Source organism: Pristis pectinata, chromosome 1 (genome assembly GCF_009764475.1).
Source record: "Pristis pectinata isolate sPriPec2 chromosome 1, sPriPec2.1.pri, whole genome shotgun sequence".
Classification (NCBI taxonomy): domain Eukaryota; kingdom Metazoa; phylum Chordata; class Chondrichthyes; order Rhinopristiformes; family Pristidae; genus Pristis; species Pristis pectinata.
Window position 1 is genome coordinate 9090934 of NC_067405.1, and position 22138 is coordinate 9113071.

A 22138-nucleotide genomic window follows, 5' to 3' on the forward strand; every position below is an offset into this window, starting at 1 on the left:
CTCTGCCATTCCATCATGGCTGATTTATTTTACCTCTCTACCCCATTCTCCTACCTTCTCCCCGTAACCTTTGATGCCCTCACTAATCAAGAAGCTGTCAACCTCCACTTTAAATACACCCAATGTCTGTGGCAATGAATTCCACAGATTCACCACCCTCTGGCTAAAGATATTCCTCCTCATCTCTGTTCTAAAGGGATGTCCTTCTATTCTGAGGCTGTGCCCTCTGGTCCTAGACTCTCCCACTACTCTCCACGTGCACTCTATCCAGGCCTTTCGACATTCGTTAGGTACCACCTTAGCTCTGTATCTCTTGATCCCCTTACCAATCCTTGATAGCCTCATTTTCCACAACAACAACAATAACTTGCATTTATATGGTGCCTTTAATGTGATATAACTATACAAAATAGAGGTCAATCCAAAGTTTCATAGGGAGGATTGGCCAAGATGGATTTAGTTTCAATTCCTTCTTTTGATCCTTATCCCTCAGTCTCTGACTGCTGGTTCTTAAAATAATGGTGACCTTGACAACTTTGATTCATAGAATTGTACAGCACAGAAACAGACCCTTTGGCCCAGATCGCTCATGCTAACCAAGATGCCCATCTAAGCTAATCCCATTTGCATTTAGCCTATATCCCTCTAAATCTTGCCACGTGCCTGCCCAAATGTTTTTAAACATTGTAATTGTACCCGCCTCTACCACCTCCTTTGACAACTCATGCCATATATGCACCACCCTCTGTGTGGGGAAAAGTTGCCCCTCAGGCCCCTGACAAACCTATGCCCTGTAGTTTCAGTCTGCCCTATCCTGGGATAAAGACAGTGGCCATCCACCTTATCTGTGCCCCTCATGATTTTACAAACCTCTTGTAAGTCACCTCTCAGCCTCCTTCACTCCAGAGAAAACAGTCCCAGCCTATCCAGTCTCTTTGGTCTCTCCCCAGCACAGACACTCCCTCTGTTCTCTCCAACTCCTCTTCAACTTAAAATAGGTTTTCCCGCTTTCCCAGTTCTGATAAAAGGTCTTTGACCTGAAACGTTGACTGTTTCTCTCTCCACGGATGCTGCCTGACCTGCAGAGTGTTTTCAGCAATCTTCTGTTTTTTTCGGTGGATTTTGACCTAAAGGGGGAAGAGGGGAGATTGTGCGGAGCGGGTAATATGAAGATGGTCAGGGAGGGTGGCGAGAGAGGGGTTGAGATGTGGTGGGGGCAAAGGCAGGGGGGAGGTGGTGTTGCAGAGGAGGCCAGCATCAGAGGAGGAGTTTCAAAGCAAGTCGCAAAGGGATTCCAGTCATTAGATCCGTTGATACTACCTCCCACAATGGGTGAAGCAGTGAGGTGGACCATGAGAGCTGTCTGAGTGTACAACACTAACCCATCACAAATTCCAAATTCTGATGGGTGTGGGGTTGCACGTTGGCTGTATTAGTGGATTAGAGAGGCCAGGGGGGCAAACCAAATACTTCCCTTCCCTTTCTGGAGTCCTCTGCATCCATCTCAATGGATAAGTTAGACTCTTGAATGGACCTGTTATGGCATAAAGATGAACTCTTGATCTCCCAGTCTACCTCGATGTGGCTTTGCACCTTATTGTCTACCTGCACTGCACTTTCTCTTTTGGATGGGATGCAAACAAAAGCTTTTCACTGTATCTTGGTACACATTACAGTAATAAACCAATTACAAATTACCAAACATCTGTTGATGCCCACAGCTACCTTGACTATACTTCCTCCCATCCTGCCTCCTGTGAGGACTCTTTTCCATTCTCCTAGTTCCCCTTTCTTCACCATGTCCGATGACAAAACCTTTTCTTTAACCGTGGCTTAAAGAGGAACCTGGCTGGAAAGTCCTCTCATCAGATAGACTTCCTGATTCAGTCAATACCTTCACCACCAGTACCGTAGTAATTCTCCATCATCTTATTAAGGGTATTCAGGACGGGTAATAAATGCTAATTTTGTCAGAAGAATATCAAGATCTGGCAGAGTCATCGAGTTGCACAGGACAGAAACGGGTCCTTCAGACTACCATCTACACTAATGCCATTTCCTTACATTAGTACTTTAGGGACATGCCCCCTTCTTATTACTACCATCAGGGAGGAGGTACAGGAGCCTGAAGACCCACACTCAATGGTTCAGGAACAGCTTCTTCCCCTCCACTGTCAGATTTCTGAACGGTCCATACACTACCTTGTTATTCCTTTTTTTCCCCATTATTTATTTATTTTTGTAACTTACAGTAAGTTTATGTCTTTGAACTGTACTGCTGCCGCAAAACAACTAATCCAAAGACGTAGGGGTTAGGAAGTTGTGGGCATGCTATGTTGGCCCCAGAAGCGTGGCGACACTTGCGGGCTGCCCCCAAAACACTCTACGCAAAAGATGCATTTCACTGTGTGTTCTGATGTACGTGTGACTAATAAAGATGTCTTAATTTCACGTCATGTAAGTTAGTGATAATAATTGTGATTCTGTTTAAGTGTCTGTCTAAATCCCTCTTAAATGTAGTAATTGTATCTGACTCTACCATCTCCTCTGGCAGTATGTTCCAGATATCAGCCATCCTCTGTGTAAAACAAAGTACCTTTTTTTAAATCTCCTTCCCTTCATCTTAAAATGATGCCCTCTTGTTTTTGATACCCTTTCTGTGCCCCGCATAATCTTGTATACTTCTGTCAGTTGGCCCGTCAGTCCCCTTGATTCATGAGAAAACAAACCCAGCCTATCCAATCTCTCCCCATAACCAAAGTCCTCCAATCCAGGCAACATCCTGGTGAGATTCCAGTGCAATCATATGAATCATAGAAAATAATTAATAAGCGTTAAAGTTCAATATGTATGTGTGACCTTGCAAGCAGTCAGAGTAACCAAGGTGCAGTGTTGATTTAGGTGAGAGGTTATTGCATATTACTTGTAGCTGAAGACTTGTGATAAGGAACCATTAGCCACAATAATCCACAGAGCCCAGACTTGTATATGTCAGCCTGTGCTCCTGTTTTATTTATTTGAGGAATAGCTTGTACTTGAGGTTTTGGCTACAGAACTCAAAGCAAAATCAAACCTTGAAGCTAGTGCTGAAGCTTAGTGCCGATTCATCAAGGTGATGTGTGGGCTGGATTGTAAAATATAGTCTGTGTTCCCTGGAGGTTATGGGGACTGAAAGAGGATATAGATAGGCTGGCAGATGGGCAAACAAGAGGCTGATGAAATTTATTCCAGAGAAGGGTGAAGCAGTACACTTTGGCAGAAAGAACTGTCAGAAGACTATAGATTAAATGGCACATTTCTAAAGGGTGTGCACGGATAAAGGGAGCTGGAGTGCATGTGCCTAAATCCTTGAAAGTGCAGGGCTTATTGAGTGTAGTTAATAGAGATTATGGGATCTTGAGATTCATAAGGGACAAAGTACAAAAGTAAACAAGTTTTGTGGAACCTGTACATAACATTGCTCAGGTCACAGTTGGGGTATTGTAGCCAGTTCTGTCTCCAGAAGAACGTGTAGCATAGTGGTTAGCGAAACGCTATTACAGCGCCAGCGACCTGGGTTCAATTCCGGCCGCTGTCTGTAAGTAGTTTGTACATTCTCCCCGTGTCTGCTTGGGTTTCCTCCGGGTGCTCCGGTTTCCTTCCACATTCCAAAGACGTACGGGTTAGGAGCCGTGGGCATGCTACGTTGGCACAGGAGGAGTGGCGACACTTGCGGGCTGCCCCCCAGCACATTCTCAGTAAGGCAAAAAGACGCATTTCACTGTGTGTTTCGATGTACATGTGACTAATAAATAAATATTTATTTTGCACTGTACTGCTGCCGTAAAACAACAAATTTCACATCATAAAAGTCAGTGATAATAAATCTGATTCCGATAGCTCTACAGTGGTGCAGAGAAGATTTACCCTCTTCTTGCAGCTACATTGGGCAGGAGGTACAGAAGCCTGAAGTCCCACACCACCAGGTTCAAGAACAGCTACTTCCCTTCAACCACTTGGTTCTTGAACCAACTGGCAAAACCCTAATCACTACAGTTTAGCAACACTTTGATCACTTTGCACTAAAATGGACTTTTTATTTGAGACTCAAGAGATTCTGGAGATTCTGGAATTTGGAGCAACACACACAAAATGCTGGAGGGACTCAAAAACTCTCTTTCCCCTCCCTCAACCTCATGACCTGCCTACCTTCTTTCCTTTTTTTCCAGTGGTCCACTTCCCTCTCCTCCTCTTTCTTTAGCCCTTTGCCTCTTCTACCTGTCACCTCTCAGCTTCTTACATCGCTCCCTTTCATCCACCCTCCCCCACCCACCTACCTTCCCCCTTCTCACCTGGACTCACCTATCACCTGCCAGCCTGTGCTCTTCCCCTCCCCTGACCACCTTATTCTGGCTTCTGCCCTCTTCCTTTCCGGTCCTGATGAAGGGTCTCGGCCTGAAACATCGACTGTTTATTTCCCTCCATAGATGCTGCCTGACCTGATGAGTTACTTCAGCATTTTGTGTGTATTGCTTTTTTTTGTTCTAATGCTGTTCTTTCTTGTAAAAATTATGTATAATTTATGTTTAATTTATTTCTTGTGAATGCTGCTTATCTGATGCTATGTGCCTGTGTTGCTGCATGCAAGTAAGTTTTTCATTGCACCTGTGCACACATGTACTTGTGCATATGACAATAAACTCGACTTTGACTTTTTGCTGCTGCTTTAGGTTGGTGAAGCTGGGGTTGTTCTCCCCGGAGAAAGAAGGCTGAGAGATTTGAAGAGGAGTGCACAAGCTCATGACTGGTTTAGAGAGGGAAGCTGTCCCCATTAGTGTATGGCTCCAGAGCTGGGGGCACAGATTTAAAGGGCAAAATATACAGGAGAGGTTGTGAGGAGACTCATTTTAGTGCAGGGTGGTGATGATGTGGATATAACTGGCTGTAGACATGGTGGAAACCTGATCAAGTGGAGACTTGATCAGGAATGGATAGGCACTTGAGAGAAAATAATTCGCAGACCTCAGGGGAACGTGTGAGAGAATGCAACCAATGACATTAGTCTATCAAGAGTCGGCATAGTTGAATGGGCTGAACGGCCTCAATAGTTCTGGAATGGATAAGGCAGTTAAGATGCTTACAGCGTTCAATTAGGAGTTCCTTCCTCTGATGAGGGGAATCAAGTTTGAGGGATCATAGCCCTTAAGGTCAGAGATCTGCCTTTTAGGAGTGAAACCACTTACTGCAAAGGCTGGAGAAATTTGGTACTCTCTGCTCAGAGAGGCTGTGAATGCCCAGGGACACTTGGAGCTATAAATATGAGTGAACAGAATGACCATCTCTTTACTTCACTTAATCATTCACTGGCTGTAAGCATTGCTGACAAGGTTGGTGCTTATTGACCTCGAATCAAGGGGCCATTTCAGAGCACAATTAAGAGTCAGCCATTAACAAACTAGCAAGGTATTTGCAAGAATCTGTCAGCTTCATAGTTTGACACATCATGATGGAATGATTTACTTAAATATCTGTATTTAAATTTCCCAGTGGCCATGAACTCAGGTTTCCAGATTACTGGTCCATTAACATAACTCTTGGATATGTATGTGGATAGGAAAGGTTTACAGGGATACAGGCCTAATGCAGGCAAATTGGACTAGGTTAGGTGGACACCATAGTCAGCATGGACAAGTTGGGCCAAAGGGCCTGTTTGTGAGCTGTATGTCTATCATGGTCCCTAGTTCTTAGTTAAAGATTATCTGATAATTCAGTTAAACTACAGATAAGGGATCTCTCTAATCTATGTGGCTTAAGTGAATTATCAGATGCTCTTTAAAAGGAACTAAGGGCTACAGTAATTGGTATTGGGATTGGTTTATTATATGAGGGTTATGTTGAATTAATTGAATTTAGCAAGGGAAATGATAGGGATGTTTTAACTGACCTTGGGGATTTGGAAAGACAAGGGAGGAGTATTTGACCAGGGTTCCTGCTTTTGATTTGAATCCATTGACATCCAATAGAAAGATGTAAATGTGGGATAGATTTGAAGACAGAGGTGGGCTCAGCTCTGAAATCTGCCATTGCCTATATGTTGGACAGTGTAAAGCGTTGATGAGTCAGAGAGATGCCCCGCTATTTAATGTGTCAAACGGATTAGGAAGGACCAAATCCCATTTGGGGAGCTAATGGGAACTGTTGCAAGTGAAGAAAGGGAGTTTGCAGGAAGGGATTGGCTTGGGAAGGTGAGAAGTGGCTCCAGATGGTAGAAGGTCTGTGAATAACCATCCTTCCCATCTGTTGAAGGCTTGTCAATAGTACTGGCATCAAACCACAACCACTCCCCATGTCCTGGCTGCAGAAATCTTCCTTTAGCAAGTGGTGCCAATTGCCTTGCTGCTTTGTGTCACCAGCTGTCCACATCGACCCTGCTGAGGGGCCAGGCACTCGATGCCCCCTTCTCCGACAGGGCAGATGGCTCTCCCCATGCTCCAGAGTCACCTTTTCTCCCCTTCACACATCACTTCCCAGCAGAGCCCCGGTGTCCGCCCTGGATTTCAAAACTAAGGAGGCTGTGCTAAGGGTCTTGGCAGCATCTTCTTCCAAATGGTGTCACGCAATTAAAAAAAAACAAATTGAGCTGATGCTAGTGTTGTCAAATACTGTGGCAAAGGTCTCCAAAGTCCTGGCGTATGGGTTGTAACTTCCTTCCCTCCGATGTCACAATAGGAGGATTTAATTCAGCCAGTGTGTATCTCTGAAAAGATACAGTACTTCTGTTTCCTTTTGCTCTGTGTATAAAGGTATGTCTTAGAGTCATCGAGAAATACAGTACAGAGACCTTTTGGCCCACTGAGTCCATACCAACCACCTATTTACACTAATCCTACATTAATCCCATTTTTTAACTCTACCCACATTCTCTTAAGATCCCCCCCCAAATTCTACCTCTCACCTACACATCAGTGGCCAATTAACCTACCAACCTGCATGGCTTGGAGACGTAGGAGGAAACCAGAACACCCAGAGGGAACGCATGTGGCCACAGGGAGAACATGAAAACCCCAAACAGACAGCACCAGAGGTCAACATTGAACCTGTGAGGCAGTGGCTCTACTTAGTTCTGTCACTGTATCATAGCGCCTTACAGCACAGAAACAGACCCTTTGGCCCAACTCGTCTATGCCGATTGTGTTGCCCAGCGAGCTAGTCCCACCTGCCCGCATTTGGCCCATAGCCCTCTAGACCTCTCCTATCCATCTACCTATCTAGATGGCGTTTAGATGTTGCTAATGTGCCTGCCTCAGCCACTATTTCTGGCAGCTCATTCCACATACGTACCACCCTTTGTGTGAAGAAGCTGCCCCTGATGTCCCTTTTAGATCTCTCACCTCTGATCTTAAACCCAAGCCCTCTTGTTTTTAGCAAGTGTCCTGTGTAAGTAAGAGAGGGAAAGGCTCAAGGAGAACTTTAGTGAGGCATGGAGGGTGTGAGTTGGATCTGGTGGACCCCTTAATGCAGGAGAACTATGCATGTAGAAGAATTGATAATTGGAAAGTAGATGGGAGATCCCTTATCTGGTTTAACTGAATTAACAGACAAAGAATAACGAGAGCCCTTGTGCAATTTGGAGCATTCCTTTTGCTTCCAAATAATAATGAGATGAAGAGACAGATTTGTTAAGCAATGCCTTAGTATCAGGCTGGAGTCTCTGCAGATGTTAATTGTGTTCATGTGTCCAGAGCTCGATTTGAACACAAACCTTCTGAGCTAGAGGTAAGAATCCTTCTTCTAACAAAGCCACAGCCGAGTATCTGTGGCTTTGTTCAACATGGAGAACTGATGAGTATCTCCATGTTGAATAGGGCAGTGGGTTCTAGTCCCAATGAAGGGTTTCAACCCGAAATGTCGACTGTTAATTTCCCTCCTTAGACCTGTTGAGTTCCTCCAGCATTTTGTGTGTGTTGCTCCAGATTCCAGCATCTGCAGAATCTCTTGTGGGTTCCAGTAATCTGACGTAACCACTATCCTGGTTCTCAACACACTGCCTCCCTAGCCAATCAGACGGCAGATAAGCAATGGATCAATTACAAAGCGGCTTTGCCAATACAATCAAAATGAGTCTTTGGCCCCTCCTCACCCCCACCTCTCCCACCACACTGGGATTACATGGTAAATTTTGTGACTGTCCCATTCCATAAAAGCTTATCGCCTTGAGTAGGTGTATGAGTATATTCAGTAGGTGTGAGATATCATTGGCATTCTGACACTGGATGGCTGAAGCAGACACACTGTGCCAAGTTCAGTCAATGGAAGAGATTCCCAGGTGGAATGTGCCCACCAAGGCATGGGAACCCCTGACCCATGACCACCCAAAGAGAGGAGGAGCATTGGGGATGGCAGTGGCTACCTCGTCCATTTGTCAGGAGTGCACAGGATCCAGCGAAGCAGTGGAAGGAGTGAGCACGCCTCCTCTCAGACCACCTACCTGCCCCACCTGTGCTAGACACATTGGCCTCTCCAGCCACCTCAGGACCAACAGAACTGGAGAGGAAGCAAGCTGTCCTCGATCCCGAGGAACCATCTGAGAAGAAGAAGAATTTTTTATCTGGCTCCACCTATCACCTACCAGTCTGTGTCCCATCCCCTCCCCTACCTGTTTCCAGCTGCCCATCATCCCCTCCCCATCTGGTTCCACCTATCACCTACTAGCCTCAATCCCACCCCCTTGTACTGACAGTACTGGCAATCTTTCCTCTTCCCTCTCAGTCCCGATGCAGGGTCTCGACCTGAAATGTCAACTTACACCTTTTGCCTCTTGACCCACTGATTTCTTCCAGTGTTCAATTTTTTATTCTGGACTCCTGCATCTGCACTCTCTCTTGTGTCTTCAAGAATTTTGTATCAGCTGCTAGTAACTCCTTTCGCCAGCTCCCTTTGCCATATGGTAAGGAAGGAGTTACACTGAGACTGAGGTTCAGTTAGCGGTCTAATGGTCTAACAACATGGATTGATGGTCTGGAGATATCTCCAAATCTTTCCTATTGCATCATGGTGTTTAAACTATTAATTAAATAAATCTGGACTAATATATGTTGTACGTGAAACAGCTAATTGGTTTATAAGATAAGATATCTTTATTAGTCACATGTATATCGGAACACACAGTGAAATTCATCTTTCTGCGTTGGTGTTCTGGGGGTGAACTGCAAAGGTCACCACGCTTCCGGCGCCAACGTAGCATGACTACAACTTCCTAACCCGTACGTAGGAAAAGCAGCGATCCCGGAGGAAACCCATGCAGACACGGGGAGAACGTACAACTTCCTTACAGACAGTGGCCAGAATTGAACCTGAGTCGCTGGCGATGTAATAACGTTATGCTAACTGCTATGCTAGCGTAGGGAAGAGAATCTGCCGTCTTTACACAGTCCGGCATATATGTGACTCCAAACTTCCAGTGTTGTGGTTGACTCTTAACCACCCTCTGAAGTGGCTCAGCAGTTGGCTCAGTCCCAGAACAATTAGGGATGGGCAATCAACTTACATCAGCCCACAGTGCCCACATCCTGTGGGCAAATTAAACTTGAAAGGTTTGGGAGCTGACAAGTCATGGATTTAATTTGGAATGTCCTTGCATCATTCTTGCCTGGGCGTGTGGACCTGTGGGTAATGCTGTTTACAAAGAGCTGAGGATGACTAAACAGAGTGAGGAAACTGAGCCAACTGCTAATGAGCCTTGGCTTTTGGCTGAGTTGCCAGTTGTTTATAAGAGCGTAAGAAGTAGGAGTTGGCTGTTCAACTTCTCGTACCTACTCTGCCATTAAAGAAGATCTTTTACCTCCTTGCCACTTTCCTGCATTAACCACGTTTCCCACAGTTCTCTTAAAACTGTTTGCTCCGTGTCTTGAATACCACTCAATGACTTGAGCCTCCACGGCCGTCGTGTGGAGAATTCCAAAGATTCACCATCCTCTGTGTGAAGGTATTTCTTCTCATCTGTCGTAGATGGCTACCCCTTATTTTGAGACTGTGATCCATGGTTTTGGTTATCCCAACCAAGGGAACCATCAATGAGATCACCTCTCGTTCTTCTCTTGCATTCTTGCTGGTCACGCTGAAGACCAGGGTTCGTTTCAGTGACCATGAGCACCCACAAGCCCTTCCCCATCCCCAAAGATTTATAAACCCCTGCTCTTCTCAGTCCTACATGCCTGATGCCTTAACATGAGGCTGTACCTTCAGTTGTAGACTCTCCATCTTGAAGAACTAGCCTTTCAAGCCTCAAAGTGAAAAGGATAATGGGGAGAGTTCCTGAGTCTAGTGTACAGGTTACTGCCAATGGTGGGGGAAGGAAAGTGGGTGATGGACACTATTACTGATATTGGAATTGGAAGGGGTTAGAGTCGTTGGGGTTTGGAGTAGGATCCAGAGATAAGGAAGGGTGAAGCCAGGGTGGGATTTCATTGGAGTTCTAAAACCAGTCTGTTGCCATACTGAGATCCAACACAAGTGGAAGGAGCTGAGCAAATGGTAGGGTGCAAGTTAAGAGCAACAGATGAGCTCAAGGGGATGGGGTTGGCAGTTCCCAGTGCTTCAGCATTCTTAGCAGGACTGACATTACACACAACAAGGGGATGAACGAATTGAAGGAATGATTAAAAACCTCAGTAGCTGGCGAAAACCTGTAACCAGGTGACCCCATGTGAACGTTGAATCCACATTCCATTGTTGGTGTTATCTGATGCTTGGATGAGATTTATCCATTTCACCTGAACCTCCTGGGTTTAAGATAAGATATCTTTATTAGTCATGTACATCAAAACACACAGTGAAATACATCTTTTGCATAGAGTGTTGTGGGGGCAGCCCGTAAGTGTCGTCACGCTTCTCACGCCAACATAGCATGCCCACAACTTCCTAACCCGTACGTCTTTGGAATGTGGGGGGAAACCGGAGCACCCGGAGGAAACCCACACAGACACGGGGAGAACGTACAAACTCCTTACAGGCAGCGGCCGGAGTTGAACCTGGGTCACCGGTGCTGTAATAGCGTTACGCTAACTGCTACACTCCCGTGCCTGCCTGAAGTAATTACAAAAAGTCTACCATAAACCTGACATTAGCTGAACTCAGGGGTGTGTGGGCAACTCTAGAATTGGGTCTACATGTGGTGAGAGTGCATCTGACACTGCTCATTATTACTTGGAGTTTCTGGCCTGTAGCCTGCCAGGCCTTGGGGTATGTCGGTGGAAAGGTTCTCAGGTATCTACATGGCAGGATAACATAGCACAAATAACAGCCCATTCAACCATGCAAAACACTTCTACCTACAGCATTCAGGTCCAGGGATCCCATTATTTTTTTGCTCATTTATTTGCTCATTGGATGTGGACAATGTTGGCAATGCTAGTGCTTGTTGTCCATCCCTAATTACCCTCAAATTGAGGAGGTGGGTAAGAACTAACACATTTGTGGGTCACATACAGGCCAGACCAGGTAAGGATGTCAGATCTCTGACCCTGAAGGATGTTGATAAACCAGGTGGATCTTTACGGCAATCCATGCATATATTACTAAGATGTACGGGTTAGGAAGTTGTGGCGTGCTATGTTGGTGTCAGAAGTGTGACGACACTTGCGGGCTGCCCCCCAGAACACTCTACACAAAAGATGCATTTCACTGTGTGTTTTGATGTACATGTGACTAATAAAGATATCTTAGTTTTCTTTTAAAGAGTATTCTGGAATGATTCAGTTGGTTGAATTTCATTCCCCAGCTGTGATGGTGGGATTGGAACATATCTACGGATCAATGGCCTGGAACTAACAACCACGATATGAATAACATGGAATTCTCCCTCTCCCCACACCCCCTCAAAGAATGGTCTTCGGGGAATGAATCAGCGAAGCACAGCCCACAGACCGAGCTGCTTTGACCCAAGTACGTGCACATCTCCAGCTTTCCTCTAAGCTTATCCTCTATCCTTGTGTGCCTCCACTGCCCTGAATAACTCACTGCAGTACTTACTATAGCGCAGAAGGAAGGCACTCAACCCATTGGGTCCATGTGGCTCCCAGTGGTGCGATCCCATAAGTCCCATTGCCCCTGGAGCACCCTCTTTCACACACCCATCAACTTCCCTTTGATTCTCCTGCTGCTTATCTACACTAAAGGGTAGCTTACAGTTAACATAGAACAGTACAGCACAATACAGGCCCTTCGGCCCATAATGTTGTGCCGACCTTTAACACTTGCCTAAGACTATCTAACCCCTTCCTCCCACATATCCCTCTATTTTAAATTCCTCTATATGCTTATCTAGTAGTCTCTTGAATTTGACCAATGTACCTGCCTCCACCACCGCCCCAGTTAGCACATTCCATGCACCAACCACTCTCTGGGTAAAAAAAAAACCTTCCTCTGATATCTCCCTTGAACTTCCCACCCATTACTTCAAAGCCATGCCTTCTTGTATTGAGCATTGGTGCCCTGGGAAAGAGGCGCTGGCTGTCCACTCTATCTATTCTTCTTAGTATTTTGTACACCTCTATCATGTCTCCTCTCATCCTCCTTCTCTCCAAGGAGTAAAGCCCTAGCTCCCTTAGTCTCTCCTCATAATGCATACAATTAACCTACCAGCACAACTTTGGGAGGTGGCGTTCCTGTGGGAAACCCACGAGGTCACAGAGAGAATATGCAAACTCTGCACGTGTGTGTGCATGCACACACACATATACACACATGTGCACACAGTACCTGAAGTCAGGATTGAACTCCAATCTCTGGAGCTGTGGGGTAGCAGCACTTCCTGCTGATGCAGCATTATGCCTTGCTGGAAACACTCCGGGCAAACTAATTTGGAAACTTGGGCTGCTCCACCTACCACATTTTCTCCTCTGGGATCTGGAATCAAATCCAAGCCTGTTCAGTGTGTGGATGGTCACCTTGCTCTTTGATTCAGGTTCAAAGGCATATGTTTGTCCCAAGCCATAATACTGTTACCACAAGCCAAGTCCATTATACTCTATCCCACAGTGGTATTGCAGAGAGTGGTACATCACAGTTACCACAGATGGAATCCTGGGATGAGGTTGCCCTTCTACGAGAGACTTGAATAACATTATCCTATACTAACTAGAGTTTAGAAGAATGAGAGGTGACCTCATTAAAACGTGTTAAGATTCTGAGAGTGTGGGTTAAGATTCCTCAGGCTGGAATCTGGAACTAAGAGATTAGTCTCAGCATATGAGTTTGGCCATGTAGAACTGGGATATGGAGAAATTCCCTTCCTCAGACGCTTCTGAATCAATGGAATTCTCTATCCCAGGCACTCAATTCTTAAGTTTATTCATCAATAGTATCAAAGGAGATAGGGCTCAGAAGGAATTGGTTTATTGTTGTCACATGTACCGAGATACAGTGAAAAGATTTTGTTTGCGTGCCATCCAGACAGATCATTCTATACGTGATTACATTGAGGTAGTACAAGATAAGATATCTTTATTAGTCACATGTACATCGAAACACACAGTGAAATGCATCTTTTTGTGTAGTGTTCTGGGGGCAGCCCGCAAGTGTCGCCACGCTTCCGGCGCCAACATGGCATGCCCACAACTTCCTAACCTGTACGTCTTTGGAATGTGGGAGGAAACCCGAGCACCCGGAGGAAACCCACGCAGACACGGGGAGAACGTACAAACTTCTTACAGACAGCGGCCGGAATTGAACCCGGGTCACTGGCGCTGCAATAGCGATACGCTAACTGCTACACTACCAAAACAGAATGCAGAATACAGCATTACAGTTACAGAGAAAGTGCAGTGCAGGTAGACAAATAAGTTACACGGGTCATGATGTGGTAGACTGAGAGATCAAGAGTTCATCTTTATTGTATAAGAGGTCCATTCAAGAGCCTTATAACTGCGGGATTGATGCTGTCCTTGAGCTTGGTGGTGTGTGTTCTCTAGCTTTTGTATCTTCTGCCCAATGGGGGGAGAAGAGAGAATGTCCGGTGTGGGAGGGGTCTTTGATGATGTTAGCTGCTTTCCTGAGGCAGCAAGAATTGTAGACAGAGTTGATGGAGGGGAGGCTGGTTTTCATGATGGACTAGGCTGCATTCACAACTCTCTACAATTTCTTGCAGTCTCAGGTAGAGCAGTTACCATACCAAGCTGTGGTGCATTCAATAGAATGCTTTCTATGGTGCATCCATAAAAGTTGGTTTCGGGTCACCAAGGAGATGTCAAATTTCCTTAGCCTCCTGAGAGAGTGGAGGCACTGGTGAGCTTTCTTGGCCGTGGCGTCTATGCGGCTGGACCAGGAGAAGTTGTTGGTGATATTTGGGTGAGCAATGGTCTCCTTGAATGGTAGAGCAGACCCAACTGGCATTATAACCATGATGGTTCTTGTTCTTATTTGTTGTGGAAAAGAAATCTAATTTGCATTTAAATGAATCAGCCATCCCTAGGGAGCTTGTTCTGTAGATTAACCACTCTTACTGAAACATTGCTCCTGTAGATTAATTTCGAACTTTTCTCCTTCAGTCGCAGACCATTTTTCTCTGGCCTGGACAAAGCAGACCAGCTCACCGCTGTCCAACCTTGTCCACTCCCTTTAGAGTCTTGGAAGCAGCAATCATATCACCGCACAGCTTCCCCCGTACCAGTGATTGCATGCCCAATTTATGTAATCGCTTTCCATAATTCAATCTCCCAATCCCCTCAATCAATTCAGTCACTCCCATCTGTATCCTTTCAGTTACTGCAATATCCTTTATGTACCGAGGTGACTGGAACTACACACACCATTTCAAGTGATGATTTATTCCTGTCCTCCCTGTCACCTTTTTTGCATACATCATGGGTATATGTCATTAAAACCTCAGCTAACGTCTGCATCTTGCAGGAAATAACAGTCACAGTAGGTTTCAGTCCGTAATTCAGTCTCCACAGGCACTCAGAAGGTCTTCAAGGCTCCTGGTCATAATTTAGGCTTGTCGTTGAGACCACTGATCAGGATGACAGCCTTGTAGTTCTCACTTACTGTCTTTTAATCTCTGTGCCTGAGCCTGAATTTATTGCTGGAAGGTTATTGCAGAAAATGAAACATGTGATGTAAATCACAAAGGCAGCAAAGGAATGGGACTAATTGGATCGCTCTCCCAAGAGGTGGCAGGGCCACAATGGACTGGATGCCTCTGCCTCCGCCAGCCCCCACTGTATGGGTTGATTAATTACTCATGGCTCAGTGGGTAACATTCTGAGTCAGAAGGTTGTGCCTCAACACTTTGACCAGTGCTGAACACAAGAGCTGACACCCCTGTGCAGTACTGTAGGTCTACCACACTGTCAGGTATGCTGCCAACTGTCCCAACAGATGTAAAAGATACTGTGTTCCGCAGCTGGGTAGGGGAATTACCTCTGGTATTCAATCCCTACCAAGCATAACTAAAGCAGGCTATCTGGTTATCGTCAGATTGCTGTTTGTGGGAGCTTGCTGTGCACTTACCTCACCATCGGGATTCCACTCCTGTTATACTTCACTGAGCATTATTGCTAATTGCAGGCACGGTAGCGTAGCGGTTAGCATTACGCTATTACAACGTGAGTGACCCAGGTTCAATTCCTGCCGCCGTCTGTAAGGAGTTTGTACGTTCTCCCCGTGTCTGTGTGGGTTTCCTCCCACATTCCAAAGACATACAGGTTAGGAAGTTGTGGGCATGCTATTGTTGGCACCGGAAGCGTGGCGACACTTGCGGGCTGCCCCCAGCACATTCTACGCAAAAAGATGCATTTAATAAAGATATCTTATAGATGCAGACTAATAAAGATATCTTCTTATTTATCACGTGTGCTGAGACACAGTGAAAAGCTTTTGTTTGCGTGCCATCCAGACAGGCCATTTCATACATGATTACATCGAGGTGGTAGAAAGAAAACGGAATGCAGAATATCGTATTGCAGTTACAGAGAAAGTGCAGTGCAGGTGGACAAATAAAGTGCAAGGGCCACGATGAGGCAGATTGGGACATCAAGCTTATGAGAGGTCCATTCAAGAGTCTGATAACAGCGGGATAAAAGCTGTCCTTGAGCCTGGTGGTTTGTGTTCTCAGGCTCACCCTCACACCTCTGAGTCGCAATTCTGTGAGCTCCTAAATGCAGAGACTTAGCACAAAATCCAGGTCTGCATTCCCACTGCAGTAGAGAGAGTGCAGCCTTGTCCCAGGTGCCATCTTATGGCCCTATCACTCCCCTTGTTAATTTTCTCCCCTTGTCTTGTTGGGTTGGAAGTGTCGGTGGAAAGAAAGCTTCCACAACCCCTATTTGGCATTGTTCTCCATCCCGGTAGAATCAGCTGTCAGATGTCAGAAACCTATTTGACCACAGAAGGCAAAACCAAATTCTTGGCAATCGAGATTGTTTATTCATCCTGTCCACAATTCCTCCATGCATCCAGTTGTAAGCACATAAAGAACTTACGTACTTGCACTTATAAGATAAGATTTCTTTATTAGTCACATGTACATTGAAACACACAGTGAAATGTATCTTTTGCGTAGAGTATTCTGGGGGCAGCTCGCAAGTGTTGCCACGCTTCTGGTGCCAACATAGCATGCCCACAACTTCCTAACCTGTACGTCTTTGGAATGTGGGAGGAATCCGGAGCACCTGGAGGAAACCCATGCAGACACGGGGAGAACGTACAAACTCCTTACAGACAGTGGCTGGATTTGAACCCGGGTCACTGGTGCTCTAAAGCATTACACTAACTGCTACACTACCGGTTAAATTGCTAAGGCATAGAAGGCTATGGACCAAATGCAGGTAAATAGGATTGAAGGGTCTTCACCCGAAATGTCGACTGACCATTTCCCTCCATATATGCTGCCTGACTGAAGTTCCTCCAGTATCTTGTTTGTTGCTCTAGATAAGTATAATGGTTGGTATCGACATGGTGGGTTGAAATGCCTGTTTTTCACTGTACAACTCTAGACTATGAGAAAGAAGGAATTACATTACATCGTTATGACCTTGCGCTTTATTGTCCACCTGCAAAGCACTTCCTTGTAGCTCTGATAATTTACTCTGCATTCTGTTATTGTTTTTACCTGCACTCTATACTAACTCAATGTAACTGCACTGTGTAATGAATTGACCTGTACGATTGGTATGCAAGACAAGTTTTTCACTGTACCTCGGTACAAGTGACAATAATAAACCAATACCAATAAACCAATAACACAGTGCCTTTCTTGGGTTCCAGATGTCCTAAAACATTTCATAGAATCATAGAACAGTACAGCACAAAACAGGCCTTTTGGCCCACAGTGTCATGCCGACCTTTAAAACCTCTCCTAAGACTATCTAACCCCTTCCCCCCCCCCTACATATCCCTCTATTTTAAATTCCTCCATATACTTATCTAGCAATCTCTTGAATTTGACCAATGTACCCGCCTCCACCACCACCTCAGGCAGCGCATTCCATGCGCCAACCACTCTCTGGGTAAAAAACCTTACCCTGCTATGACTTCACAGCAAGTTATGTAGTCAATATTATAAGGTCGGAAACAAGACTGTCAAATTGTACACAGGAAGCTCCCACAAACAGCAAGGTTACTGTGATCAGATGTCAGCTGTGGGATACCTATTGGTTCCTTCAAAAGAGTACAAAGGGTGTTTCTATGTCCACCTGAAGTGCAGGATGGACCTTGGCTTGACATCTCTTCCAAACTGACTCCCTTGGTGCTATATCAGAATGTCAGCCTGTATTTTCTGGAGTTGGACTTGATCCTACAACCCTCTGGCTGGGAATTAAGACCACTATCCATTGACCTGCCTCATTTCCTGCTGTTTACAGTTTCAGTCACTCGAGTGAACCTTTAAGAGCAGCGAGCAGGGAGGAATTATCAACGGCTGCAGAAATGAAGGTGAAGTCAAAACAGGCACTTCCAAGTGACCTCAGCACTGGAGTTGTTTCCATAAGCTGTGCAATTAATCAACTGGTTATTACTCATTCCATCGGGGAAATGTAGTCTAAGCTTGCAGCCTTGAGATGGTTTAGTGAAATCTCATTCCAGCCAAGGGTGTGATTGAGCTGCGATATAGAGTGCTTTCCAGTAGCTAAAACTTGCTCATACTAAAGTTGAATTATGCACAATTGATACTAGTTTATAAGTATTGCAAATGGCCCAATCATTTATCCTAGTGAGGAAGACAGTCAGTGTCTCTATGCTATCTTTGAAAGGGTTCCCTGTACCTTGTTATTCCTCTTTTGCACTATTTATTTATTTCAGTAACTTATAGTAATTTTTATGTCTTGCGCTGTACTGCTGCCGCAAAACACATTTCATGACATATGTCAGTGATAATAAACCTGATTCTGATTCCCTCTGACTCTTCTCCCTCGCTCTTTTCCTCCACTTCTTTTACATGTCCCTTGCCACCTCAACTCCTTCTGTCTCCTTCTATCTCACTCTCCCTTTCTCCTCCCTCCTTTTCTCCACCCCTCTCTCTCTTTCTCCCTGTCATACAACGTGGAAGCAGGCCCTTCGGCCCATCAAGTACATGCTGACCATTTTACTAATCCTATACTGAGCCCATTTGATTCTCACCATATTTCTATCAGCTCTTCCACCCACCCCCCTCCTTTCTGCCCCCCCCCCCCCAGATTCTAGCACTCACCTTACACACTAGGTGTTCTTTTAGAGGTATGGTTACATAAAGGTTAAGTCACTGCACTGGTAATCCAGGGTTGTGGACCAAGTATGCAGAGACATGAGTTCAAATCTCACCGTGCAAGCTGGGCAATTTAAATTAATTTAAACTAATTTGCAATAAATAACTGCGTTCAGTAATGTTCACCTCAGAGCTACTGGTCTATTATAAAAATCAATCTAATGCTCTTCAGGAGAGGAAATCTGTCGTCTTTCCCCAGTTTGGCCTCTATGAGACTGGAGCCACAGCAGTGTTGTTGACTTTGATCAGCCCTGTGAAAAGCCCCACCAAGTCACTCAAGGGTAACTAGGGAAGGTTACCCTTGACAACAACGCTGACATCTTGTGAATGAATAAAGGGTGTGATAATCTCCATATCATGCACTGAGTAAGGCAAGAGGAAGTCACAAGAGACTACAGATGCTGGAATCTGGAGCAAAAAAAAACCAAACTGCTGGAGGAACTCAGTGGGTCAGGCAGCATCTGTGGAGGGAAATGGACAGTCGACGTTTGAAGACCCTTCATCTGGACTGAAAGATAGAGGGGAGATAGCCAGTATAAAGAGGTGAGGGGATGGGGTGGAGCAAGAGCTGGCAGGCGATAGGTGGATCCAGGTGAGGAGGGGTGATGGGCAGAGGGAGGAGGGGAGAGTGGGAATAGCGACAGAGGCCAGGAGGTGATGGGTGGAGGCAACAAGGGGCTGCAGATGGTGGAATCTGATTGGAGAGGAAGGTGGAGCCTGGAGTCAAATAAGGCAGATGGGGGGGAGGGGACCCAATGGGAGGAGTGTGGGGGTGATGGGCAGATGGAGGAGGGGGAAAATGGGTGAGGGGGGAGGGTGGTAGTGTAAGAGGAAATGGGTCAATCAGGAGGAGAGAGAAGAGGGACAGAGGAGGAGCAGTTTGCCTGAAATTGGAGAATTCAATGTTCATGCCGTCAGATCGTAGACTACCCAGATGGAAGATGAGGTGCTGTTCCTCCAGTTTGTGTTGAGCCTCACCCTGGCAGCGGAGGAGGCTGAGGACAGGCAGGTCCGTTTGGGAGTGGGGAGGGAGTTTAAATGGCCGGCAGCCCCGAGCTCCAGATGACCGTGGCAGACGGAGCACGGAGGGTAAGAGGTTGTTATCGGTCAAATCTACACAATGTTGCTCTGAGCATATATTGAGAAGTTTTACTTAGTTTGGGGGAGATTGAGGAGTATTTCCTGTAATTTTCAAATGACACAAAACTTTGGCAGTATGACAAGCCGTGATGAGGGCAGCAATAGACCATATCATTGCAGACAGGCCGTTGGGAGGGGCAGAGAAGTGGCAGCTGAAGGTTAATGCAGAGAAGTGTGAAGTGTTACATTTTAGTGGAGGGAATGAAAAGAGAACATAGAACATTACAGTACAGTACAGGCCCTTCGGCCCACAATGTTGTGCTGACATTTTATCCTTTCTAACCCTTCCCTCCTACATAGCCCTCCATTTCTCTATCATTCATGTGGCTATCTAAGGGTCCCTAATATCCCTAAGAGTATATATACATAGTTTGTTGAAAGTAACAGTGTAGGTTGAGAAATTGGTTGAAGAAAGCATACAGGATCCTAAAGTGTTAACCCTGTTTCTTTCCACGGATGCTGCCTGACCTGTTGAGTGTTTCCAGCATTTTCTCTTTTTATTTCAGGTTTCCATCATCTGCAGTTTTTGATTCTCAAGGTTATAAAACCCCTTATAGAACAGTGGTTTGCAGTTTTGTGTTCAATTATGGCCGCACTTTAGGGAAGGTGTGAAGGTGTTGGGGAGGGTGCAGAAGAGATTTCCCAAGATAATTCCAGGGATGGGAGTCATGTGAATAGAGTGGAGGTACTGGGGTTGTTCTTGGAACAGGGGAAGCTGTGAGGGAATATGATGGAGGAATTTAGAAAACTGAAGTGTGTGGATAGAGTGGAGAACTATTCCCATTAGTAAAGGAGTCACTGACCAGGAGATGTACAATGAAGGTGATTGGACAAGGAATCAAAAATAATGAGGAAGATTTTTAGTAGCAGTGAGTGGTTCAGGTCTGGGTAGCAGTGAAAGTGGATCCAGAGAATCGTGGAGTCATACAGCACAGAAACAGGCTCATTAGTCCATCATGCCCATGCCCAACACCAAGGACCTGTATCCTAATCCCATTACCGGCACCTGAGCCTTGGAGATTCAATTCAGGCATTCTAAAGGATGTTGAATAACATAGAGCATAGAACATTACAGCACAGTACAGGCCCTTCAGCCCACGATGTTGTGCCGACCTTTTAACCTACTCTAAGATCAATCTAACCATTCCCTCCCACATACCCTGCCATTTTTCTATCATCCATGTGCCTATCTAAGAGTCTCTTAAATGTTCCTAATGTATCTGCCTCCACCAGCACCCTGGCAGCGCGTTCTACGCACTGACCGCTCTCTGTGTAAAAAAAAACCTACCTCTGATATCCCCCCTGTACTTTCCTCCAATCACCTTAAAATTAAATCCCCTCCTGTCAGCCACTTCCACCCTTGGAGAAAGTCTCTGACTGTCCACTCGATCTATGCCTCTTATCATCTTGTACACCTCTATCAGGTCACCTCTCATCCTCCTTCTCTCCAAAGAGAAAAGCCCTAGCTCGCTCAACCGATCCTCATAAGACATGCTTTCCAATCCAGCCAGCATCCTGGTAAATCTCCTCTGCACCCCCTCTAAAGCTTCCACATCCTTCCTCCACAGGTTACGAATACCCAACTTGTGGATACCCCGTACATATGTGTGGGATACCGGCGGGATGGACGGGGATGGATTTGCCGACTGCCGCAGGGCTGCAGGCATTTCCTGCTGGTTGGGAATGGGACACCTCCCTCCCCACCTCCCCCACCCCCCAACCCCTGAGCTGTAACAACAGGGGGCTGGGTGGAGCTGAGCTGAGCGGAGCTGGGAGCACTGAAGAGACTTTCTCACTCATTCACCGAATCAGTGAGGACGGCTGGAGGCCGCTCCCCCCACGCCTGCCTGCTCTCCCGTCACTGTCGTTTCCTGTTAATTCCCGACTTGCGTACAGTTCAGGTTATGAACAGTTCTCAGGAACTGAACTCTGCCATAACCTGGGGACTGGATGCATTGGAAAGGAAAGAAGTTGCAGGGCTGAGGTGAGAGTGCAGGGGAGTGGGACTGACTGGATCACCCTTAGGTGGAGCTAGTATGGATTTGACAGGTCAAGTGACCTTTTACGTGCTGTAGTCATCTTGTAATCCTGTGACTATTGGCCTTTTGGCCCAATTGCTCCATGCTGACCAAGATTCCCATCTAAGCTAGTTCCATTTGCCTGCTTTTGGCCCATATCCCTCTGAATCTTTCCTATCCATGTACCTGTCCAAATGTTGTTATTGTACTTGCCTCAACCACTTCCTCTGGCAGCTTGTTCCTTATACGGACCACCCTCTGG

General features: G+C 45.8%; 1 protein-coding gene across 3 annotated transcripts in view; it reads left to right on the plus strand.

Annotated features, from left to right (window-relative positions):
• Nucleotides 1-22138, plus strand: part of sema5ba (sema domain, seven thrombospondin repeats (type 1 and type 1-like), transmembrane domain (TM) and short cytoplasmic domain, (semaphorin) 5Ba) — a 350416-nt gene that overhangs the window by 69972 nt on the left and 258306 nt on the right. The window contains exon 2 of one of the 3 annotated variants that reach the window (XM_052028265.1): nucleotides 11759-11922. The exons of the other annotated variants lie outside the window; for them this stretch is intronic. The gene's annotated coding sequence lies outside the window, so the exon portion shown is untranslated. The remainder of the gene's footprint in view (nucleotides 1-11758; nucleotides 11923-22138) is intronic. 3 annotated transcript variants of the gene reach the window in all.